The sequence below is a fragment of the Ochotona curzoniae genome, unplaced genomic scaffold (assembly GCF_017591425.1).
Source record: "Ochotona curzoniae isolate NIBS_2020 unplaced genomic scaffold, NIBS_Ocur_1.0 contig_2210, whole genome shotgun sequence".
NCBI lineage: Eukaryota > Metazoa > Chordata > Mammalia > Lagomorpha > Ochotonidae > Ochotona > Ochotona curzoniae.
The window spans coordinates 43131485-43142184 of NW_024465369.1; positions in this window are offsets into that span (position 1 = coordinate 43131485).

The window sequence follows — 10700 nt, forward strand, 5'->3', positions numbered from 1 at the left end:
GTAGGGATATCCCTTGTTTGAGAGATCTATGCATTTAGGGAGAAAGTACCAGTATCAGAGAAGTTTACCATTACGAGATACCATCCTATGCCAGCTAGGACTATTATAAATATATCAATGTTGTTTTGATATTTTAACACCCAAAATCACATTTTTTGATTTTCTGAAGAGAAAAGCCATGGAGAATATTCCTCCTGTGACATTTCTATATTACCCAGTCATTTCTCTTGTTGCTTTCTTCCTGGAATTAAAAGGATAAAACATAACAATGAGATAAATTAACAAGGCTTGTTCTATTACTGATTTTACAAATGAAAGTGATCAGTGCTATAAGCCACGTCCAGGGCTTGCTTTCTTCTGTCAAAGCTGAAGGGAAGAGAGGACTAGAAGGGATAGTTGCATGGCTAGTACCATCCCAAATGAGATGGGGACACAGGAGTTATCCCTAGACAGCATTTAATGTGTGTGCTAAAGATTGCCCTTGAAATGTATAAGTTATCCTGAAATACTTACAGTTTTAATAAATTATGTAAAATACGTATATTCTGTAATGATAATGAACTATTAGGCTCATTCTCAAATCTGATGACAGTATTCTGAAATCAGTAGTACTCATCTCTGTATACCAGGATTTAGAGGGCAAAAGTAAATTGCTGTTTTTCAGTAGCTATATAAAAATACATCTTTAATTCAAGACTTTTAAAATTATCTTCATAGATATGGATTAAATGTGTTCGTTATTCACATAATACGAATATTAATTCTTCTGATTGCTGGGAGTTTGGTGATGTGTCTATTGTAGTCCATGGGATTCTATGAGATGGTAATCTTTGTTGTTTTTGTGAACGTTGGCTTACATGCTAGGAAGACTTTTTTTCCTAGTGCTGGCATAGCCACTTATAGGTTTCTGATGTTGAGTAAGTATCCATCCATCGTAAATTGCAGTTTCTGCAAAAGTAGAGTAGTGCAGATGTGAACTTGGGGGCTTCCTGGACTTGGGACATGGGAGCACTGCTGCCTGAAGAAAGAACAAGGTACCAGAGAATATGAATCCACAGTAAAAAAGGGTTTATTGTGGCACATTCTTATGCTATGCTTTTTATGAAAAGCCAGGATATCCAAACAATGTAAATAAAACATGATCACAGATCAAATCTGCAGTGCATGTTAACTTTCACCAGGTTGTTTACAGAACACCTTTCAAGGGAAAGCTTTCTTCTTGTAAACCATTATTATTTACAGATCAGCACATGGTGTCTGTGTTTCAGGAACTGGAGTAGACAGCCAAGGAAAATTCACAAAGCATAGCTCTCAGGGGACCTCTCATGCACCACCCTGGAGTTCTCCAAAGGACCAAGGGTCTCCTCTGGAGTTGCCTCTGCCTCTGCTGATCCTTTTCCATCCCCATCCTAGCCTGGATGTCTGGATGTCTGGATGTCTGGATGTCTGGATGTCTGTTTTAGGGTTACTTCCTTTAATAATGGTTTCTCAAAATGCCAAATACTTATTATTTTTTCCAATTATTCTTTTCAAATTAGAATATGTGGCTCTAGCTTTGGTCTGTTCTGCTAATTTTCCGCATGTTTCATTTTGGCCGACTTGGGGTTACACTATTTCTGTCATGGTATCTTCAGGTCTGCAGATTGTTTTTGGACAGAAAGAACTTCCCAGTTTGCCTGCTCTTAAACAGTCTTGCATTGGAGAGCGATTGGTATCTTTAAAACTTACCTGTATTCCAAAAACACGAAGTTTACTCTTTGATTTTTTATTATTCCTATTATAATATATGTATCATCTAAAAATGGCAATGTTGCTTTATACTGAAATGAAGGAGTTTCCATTCTGAGTTTTTCTGGCAATAAAACTGTTATGCATTCTCTAGAGAAAGAGGGGTACTTTACAAGGATTATGCTTAAAATGTAGCATAGAAATAACTAATTTTTTTCAGACATGATTAATGTTATCTTTCAGGAGTATCTCAAATCATCAGTGAGAAAGAAAAAAGGGTGTAACTTTTCTCTAGCTGCTGTCCATGGATCAGCAAATCACTTAACAGGGTGGTTTGTTATATGATGTTTATCTTCATGCCCCTCCAAAAGAATTTTCACATTCTATGTAAAGTGAGGAGGACATTGAACATTTGTAAACCAAAAAGGGATTATTCTGTTGGGGAAAGAAGACTAAATTGAAGATTTCAAGTTGTTTAGTAAGCTGATTCCATTTATTTGTTTGGGTGGAGATTATGTTCAGTTTGTTTGTAGACTGTACTTATGCCAGTTCTCATAATACTATCAAAACATTTCCCTTGGAGACTTAAAAAATATGGCCAGTGTAAAGAAATTTCCTTCAAATAATACTTTCTTAAAAGTACATGATTATAAAATGCTAGTTTCTGGATAAATTTTTTTTCATTAAGTAATTCTCAGTTTTGAAAATGAGTTATTTCAATCAGAATGTCTATACTTCAATAATTCATACAAATACCATACATCATTTGATTGTTATTTAATTTGATTTTGTCTGTTTATATTATGGTATTCTACATTAGCAGTTCAATTCCTGCTAGTAATAAATTCATTTTTCATGTCTATCAAAGTGTAATCAATGTACCTATCCTCTATTAATTGTAATAAGTACAAGCATACTTTGATTTGCCATGATTTTCATAAATCATACATAAGAGCTTACAAAGAAGATAATATCTTAATAAATTAAAGCATTTGAACAAGAGACACTTAGAAGTCAGGAAAATGTAATCAACAGAAAGGAATGATACATAAAGATTTTTCTGTAAATATCCATTTTCCTTTACGTAGAGTCTTATTTTTAGCTTTAGGAATGTAATCACCAGAATGGCCCCAATGAGGGAGCTGTGAAGGCTCCCCTGCTGGGCCACTACTCCCACTGGTGAGCATGAGTAATATATTCACCATACAAGGTGCTTTTAAAAAATTCCGGGGGTGGGATGGGCAGAGGAAGTTCTGGGAGGGTGTAGCACAATAGCCTAGTGGCTTGATCCTTACCTTGCATCTGCCAGGAGTTGATGTGCTCTCTGGTTCCTGTCCCAGCTCTCTACTTTCCATCTAGCTCCCTGCTTGTGGCCTGGGAGAGCAGTGGAGGATGGTCCAAAGCCTTAGACCCTACATCACGTGAAAGACCCTTTGAGGTCTCCTGGCTCCTGGCTTCTGGCTTCTATGGGCTCAACTCTGGCAGTTGTAGCCACTAGGGGAGTGAACCAATGGACTGGAGATCTTTCTCTCTGTATCTGTTTCTCTCTGTAAATCTGCTTTTTCTATTTAAAAAAAAATGGAGTGAATCTGTAAAGAGGTTCTAGGTAAAGTAGAATTAAAAGAAGTTTAGTTTTTGCAAAATTTTGTTTTGAAATTCTTGCAGTTTTTCATAATACTCATTTTGGATGAGCTTACTGAAAACGTCTCTCTGATCAGAAAAACAATAGAATACATGTTTGCTAACTGTCATATATATGTGTGTGTACGTATATATGCACATGCGTGTGCATGCTTGTATGTGGGTATTTGAGTGAAGGCACTCCCATTTGTTTGTTAGCACACAAAGGCCTGAAATGGCTGCAACTTGGTCAGTTGAAACTGTGAGCCAGGAACTCAATCTAGGTGTCCCACAGTGGTGGATGGGATCCAAATACCTGGGCCATTCCTTGCTGCCTCCCAGAGTCAGCAGGATGTTGGATGAAGGAATTGGAGCCAAATATCTAACCCAGGACTTGTGATGTGGGACTTGAGAAGGTTAAACAATATCATCACTGCTAAGTTTAATGCCTGCCTGCATTTTCATAGCTCTTACATGTTCCATAGGCAATAATCCCTTGGTTTTTGTGAGATTTGTTCCAAGAAGTCCTGTGGCTATCAAAATTTGGGGAATACTCAAGACCTTTATATAAAATGGAATGCTCTTTGTGTATAAACTATGCATACCCTTTTGCTTACTTTTTAAAATTTCTAGATTACTTACAGTAATTGGCTATAGACTGCTGTTGTTACTATATTATATATGTTGTTACTATGTTATATGACTGAGTTGTTACTATATTATGTCAGGAAGCTGCAAAATTTTAAAAAATCTTCTGGAAAAATAAATCAATAAAATATTTAGGAATTTCTTGGAGAATATTTGCATTCATTGGTCTATCTGCAATTACCTGCACTGGCTTTCTTGGGCTTGGCCTGACTGATTAGAAGCCAGGAGCTTAATGTAGTGTTCCCATGTGGGTGATAGGGTCTCAGCCACTGAGCCACTGTATGCTGCCTCCCAGAGTTCACACTGGCAGCAGTTTGGAATTGGGAGCAGTGCCCGACCTCAAACCCAGGATACAAGGTGCAGTTATCTTAACTGGAGTTTTAATTGCTAGGCAAAATGCCCACTTCAGGCTTCATGTTAACATTTGAATTGAATTCATAAACCAGAAGATCCAGTGATTCTGCAGAGTCAAGGAAGGAGAAGTTATGCAAAGTGGGTAACTGGTTACTGGAATCATCACTGAATCATAACCTTTTGGAGGGCTTATTAAAAAGATCTCCCAGTGAACTTCTAAAGCATTTTCAGGTGGCATTGATGCTTTGGGTTTGGAGATTATTCATGGAGAACCAAAAATGCATTGCTCTATATGTAGTGTTAACTTGTAAAATGTGATCTCAACCTCCCTGTTTTCTTGTAATGCAGGAGAATTGTGGCTGTATAACTTTTTTTTTCATGTGGTAGCAGTGCAAAATTCAAATTCCTCCAAATACTTGTTGCTGTATGCTGGTTGTCTATCACTTTTTAAAATTACAATGGCTTGTCTAAAAGAAAATTTAGATTTTGGGTGCAGACATAGTGGGTCAGAAGTAAAATGGCAAATACTGATGTTTTATGGGTCTTTAGGAGTTCAGTGGATTAAAAAGAATTCATTAAATGGAGGTTTGCCAGAGTTAGAGAAGATTATTTTTTAAGATTGTTGCGCTAATACATTTTTACAAAAACAGTAAATAAAGGATAGCTAATATGCATCTGGATTTCAAAAGTAAATGTTGAGAAAAATAGAGGTCATAGTTCTTAGGTAAACAAATAGAAATATTTTGTTTTGCTCATAATAAAAAATACTTTTCAGTATCTTATGAATTGAATGGTAGCTTATAAAGTGAGAGCATTTGTTTGCATTCTATTGTTTTAAAAGGTCAAACCAGTCTGAATCAAGCATCTGGAGCAGTAATCAAACCACGGTAGCTGCTTAATAAACATTTTGAATGAAGAAAGAACAACTAGAATTTTTCAGTTAATGAAATACTTAATCTGTTTTTTAGGGCTGCATATGAATATACATTTCGAAAATACATGGTTTCTTTCCTTAGCTATAAGGGCTATTCTAGAGATGTGGCAGGATAAAGTGCCCTCACTAGCAGCATTTTTACTGGGGTAGCCTACTCTGAAAGGTATTACTCAGTTATCTCACTATATAGTGAGTGTCCAAATGAATTTGCATAGTATCTGTGACAAATTCCCAAGCAGGAAGCACGTTTCTGCTTCTGTGTTGACGTGGTTCCTTATGTACCGTTATAAATTAGAAGGTAACCTTTTCCAAATGTCAACACACTTTCTTCAACATCGTTACAATCACCAGCAATTTATATTTATTCAGTAGATTCACAGCTTGAGTGCTGTGAAAAAATTATTTTATTCTCTAAGAACTTGATTCCACAGAAGAGCTATCAACTTATATTTAAAACTCTTACAGGTAACGGGCAAATTTATAAACTACAAGTATTGCTATCTGTCTTTCAACATGTTTCTCATTTGTGGATAGAATTCTGTCATCTCTGTTGATAAGCGAGTGTCCTAAAATGGCTGTCCATCCATAAGTTAATTGCAAGCATATGTTATTTCACATTGATTAAAGGTGATATGTGAGTATGTGTATGTGTTTGTCTAAATCTACATTCTTCAGTTGGAATGATTTCTATAAAGATTATTGGAAGGAAGCTAGAGGGTTTTGTTCTTAGAAAATGTTACAGAACATGATCATGTAATTCCATTAGTGTTCAATGATTTATGCATGTTTGAATATTGGACTAAAATTCTTGAAAAGATAAATATCACGTTGCTTGGGTATTAATTCACTAAGTAAGACAACAATAAATTTTAAAAAGAATAATTTAGCTTCCAAAAGTTATCAGTTTTGCAAAATTAGGGATTGGAAACATTTGAATCACTAAGAGCCATGAATTTTTTAAAAATTGAGGATAATCTTTGAAACTATTGTGAGGAATTTTGGAATGTATTCTAGGAATGACATTTCATGTTTTGTGTCATTATGTATTGCATATTCATGGTATATTATTTTTTATGCAATGTTATAGTCATGTCTATGTCAATTAAGAGAATGCTTAGATCTTTTTTTAAAAAAAAGTCCTACCCTGATGTGAGGATAGAATTTACTGAACAGTGTGGAAAGGGCCATTTACATCTGTCTCAAAACAAGATCCAATGTGATTATATTCTGAATAGATAGACCTCACAGCCATGATGATTTATTTTCACATTCTGTATTTGTTCATTCTCAAACAAAATCCTGAAGAAGTTGATAGTAGATAGCAAGCAAAACAATACATCTTGTAAGACCTCTGTTCCGATAGGGTCTGTGATAACACCACTGCTTATGTTACTGAACTGGTTCTCTGGCAGTCCAGAAGAGCAAACTGAAACACAGTGCCAGTGCCACTGGTCTTGTCTGTATCTTAGTATATCTTAGTAATATGTTACCTTCTCTTTAAAGACAATTTATTTATTAATAAAATGTTATCTAATCCTCCTTTTGATTTTAATGTGCTAATTGGTTAAAAAGAAAAGAACATAACTTAGAGTCAAGATGGTTAGGTAGGGAAAAGACACGCTGACTTTGATCACAGGAATGTAATGAAAGGAAATGGAAGGAATTACATTCCCTGAAAACAGTTGGAAAGAGATTCACAGATTAAAGCGAAGAGACACAGTGGAGCAGCAGGAAGGGACAGTCACATAGTGATGAGCACAAAATGGCTCTCGATTGCTGCATCTGGAGGCTGGAGAAGACACCATCTGCTTGACGTGGGGTCAGAGAACCTGTGTTAGCCCGTCACTCTAGTGATATTGTTCATAGTTCCCAGTGACATTTAGCCTGGTGTGACATGCTGGTGTTGAGAAAAAGAGAGAACATTTCTTTCCTCTCGTCCATCAACAAAGTTCCCTGGCTATTAGCAGACAGGAAGAGCCATCTTAAGGCTTGTTGCAGCCTTTGTGCAACTGAGGGATTTCATCACAGGGATAAATATATTATCCCCACTGACTTCGAATATGGTCTGGAAAGTTGGTGGGTGGCAAAACAAACACTAATATTGATGAAACACTCCTCTACCCTTCAATCTTATCAAGGCACCCAGACTCAACTTGCCAAAGTGAAGTGCAGACCAACTTTTATCAGACTGACAGCTATCTCTGGGAATGCCACTGTTCTCTCTATGGGTAGGGGAGGTGGCAAAGGTCAAGAATAAGGGTATGGAAGGTTACTGTACTGTCACTGTGGGAATTCGGTAGCTGTGTGGTAGGGCAAAGGGGTCTTTGGGTAATTGCTACATGTGGCTTCAGAGGCTCAGAATTCCTAGGACCTGGAGTGGGTCATTGGAGATGGTTCTATATTAACAAAGAGGAGAAAACAATCCTTAGTGCAGTTCATATTTTGTGTGGATGGAGTGTGCAGCTGATGTGGGCTCATCCCACCATGGAGAGTTGATATACCTTAGGCAAAGAGGGAGTAAAACAAAAAACAAAACAAAACAAGACAAAAAGAAGAAGTCATAAAAGATCATTGGAATGAAGACTGGGCATTTACAATAAAGTCAAATTAACAGAAGTACTACAGTATTGCCTCCAACTAATCAGAAAAGAAGGAAAAGACACGGGCCTGGGGGTGTGGCTTACTGGCTAAATCCTCACCTTGCCAACAAGGGGATCACGTGTGGGCACTGATTCATCTCTCGGCTGCTGCACTTCCCATCCAGCTCCCTGCTTGTAGCCGAGGAAAGCAGTAGAGGATGGTCTAAAGCCTTACGATCCTGCACCCGGGTGGGAGACCTGGGAGAAGCTCCTTACTCCTGGTTTTGGTAGAGGGTGAAGCTTGTGATTATAAAGTAAATTGAAAGTAAACAAAATAGCTAAAAATAAGTTTATAAAGAAGATTATACTATTTTGCAGAAATAAAACATCCACTTTAACCATTTTGAGCTAATTAGCAAGGGGGCTTATTTGGTTATTGGATTTTTCTTATAAAATAAAAAGATGATTCAAAGTTATGACATAGCATCCAGACCTGGAGAATGTCAGTTTGATTCCCCAAACAGATATCACTGTAGATTTTTGGGTTTCACCTAGAAATTTTCAAGGTAGCTGCAAACGGAAGCCTCTAATATTTTATTACATTATAATGCTGCTCAGTTACTGTTTCCATGTCAAACAGCCCAAACAAACCACACCCCTTTTCTAAAGTGAACTTTATTTTGCAGACCATTTGCCTTCCTATATTTAATATTTCTTAACATAAGTACATATTTCAAGTAAATTGTTATGTGGAGGAAATTGTAGCATATATCAGTTTTTATCTGATTTTCAGACTGTAGCTTCATTTCCTCCCACTGAATTAAACACAGAAAAACGTTGAAGTAATGGAACATGGTTCTTTTCTGGCCACAATTCTTTCTTAAGTTGCAGAATAAGACTTTGATTTCACTAGACTATTTTTTTTTCACTGTTTCAAAAGTGAATACATGAATAGTAATAATTCCCTATGAAAGTCATACAAGACTACATAAAAGCTAGAGAGCCCTGTAAGCATATTTTTAAATAATATATACATCTATGTATCTATCTGTCAAATTGTATGGTATTTAATAGGAACTATGAACTTGAAGAGGATACTGCCATTAGTTTTGGCTCAACATGAAAATTTCAGACTTGAAGACTCAAGGTCATAGCAGCCAACCTTTGCTAAGATATCCACTCTGTCCCTTTTCACTTCCATCAAGAGACACCATGTGGATGACTCTCTCAAAATAAAAATTCCTCCCTTGAAAGGAGTGCAAAGAGAAGAACAAAGAAAATATTTTTCTTATAAACTTCTCTTTGTAGAATTTTTGCCTAAATGGTATTTGTGGAAATTATGTAGTTCCATTGTGTGCTCTGAAAATGCTCTGGCAACCTTGCGTTCACTTTCACTGACACTATGAGGAACATGCCACAGCATGAATTCATTGTCAATGACAGTAGCACCCACTATGAAGAAATGGAGCTCCCTAAACTTATTTTGACTGCATACTCCAAAAAATATGAACCACTAAGCATAGAATTACATTCCTATTAGGTTTAGTGCATACAATATGACTAAAATTCTCCATTTAGTTAATGATTTGATTGAGTTGTAATCAAACAAAATGTTTGAAAACTTAAAAAAAGATGGAGCAATAATTTTACCTAAGTAGATTTGCTCTAAGAACAGTTACAATCAATGAACAGGACCTGTTGTTTTCATTAGGTTATATTCTGATTTTTGAACTACAAACCCACATTTCAAAGTAGTTATCCCTGGTACAGACAATCTCCCAAATGTCCTCACCTATGTATGTATGTAAACAACCAAAGAAAATACTGTATAACATGGAAAGGCATTCAGGTACAGTGGAATGCATGATTCCAGGTACATTGTGGCACCAAACTATTGACTGTGCTCCCTGATACAAGGAATTAAATTTGAAAGAGGTGAAGAGTAATGCAGAAAGCTGGAGAGGGCTATGAAAAATTGTTCTATATTTTCAATTTCATCTTGTTCTCTGCTGTAGGATTTTAAAATGATTTATCCACATGTAAAAACAATATCTCAGTTTCACATACCATGTTGTCCAGTTAGATTTTAGGGGTCACTTTCCTATAAACCAAACACCAGCATCTGTTGAGAATATGAACATTGCCAAAATCATAGAAATGCTTGAGTAATGTATGGCTTCACGTGTACAAATACATATCTCATTAATATTTGTAGATTATAAACCTATAGTATTTTACTTAAAGTTAAAACTTTGCAGTGTTTTCATCTCAGGACACTTTTTAGGAAGGGTTCTCTCTGATCCTTGATATTGTATAAGGGCACATCATTTATATGCTCATGATATGTTTATATCTTACTTTGCTTCCAGTATTAGTATGTAACAAGAAATCAGAAGGGAGAGTTCACTTTGCCATTACAATTTGCATTAACGAAACAGATGTGTGCATTGACATTGCTTGACATTGGGTGTTAAGTCATTGTTTATCAGTGGAAGACACAAGGTGTAGCCAGGTATAGTAAACATTGATGGCTCTCAGGGGAAAAAATAGCTGTCAGTAAAGTTGAAAGGAACAGAGAGACCTCAGAAAGGACAAAACTTTGATTGCAATAATGCAGAATGAAATGGAGACTAAGAAAAGGAAACCCAACATGAGCAGCTGGAGTTGTGTACGTGTGTGTATATGCATATATGTATACATTTATAATTAAAGCACCTCAATAGCAGAATTGCTTTATTTACATATCTGAAATACTTCCATAAAGCAATTCTTAAATTAGAAAGCAGTTCATAAGAAAATGCAAAATTCTCAATTTTTATCAGTTATGTTCTTAAAAA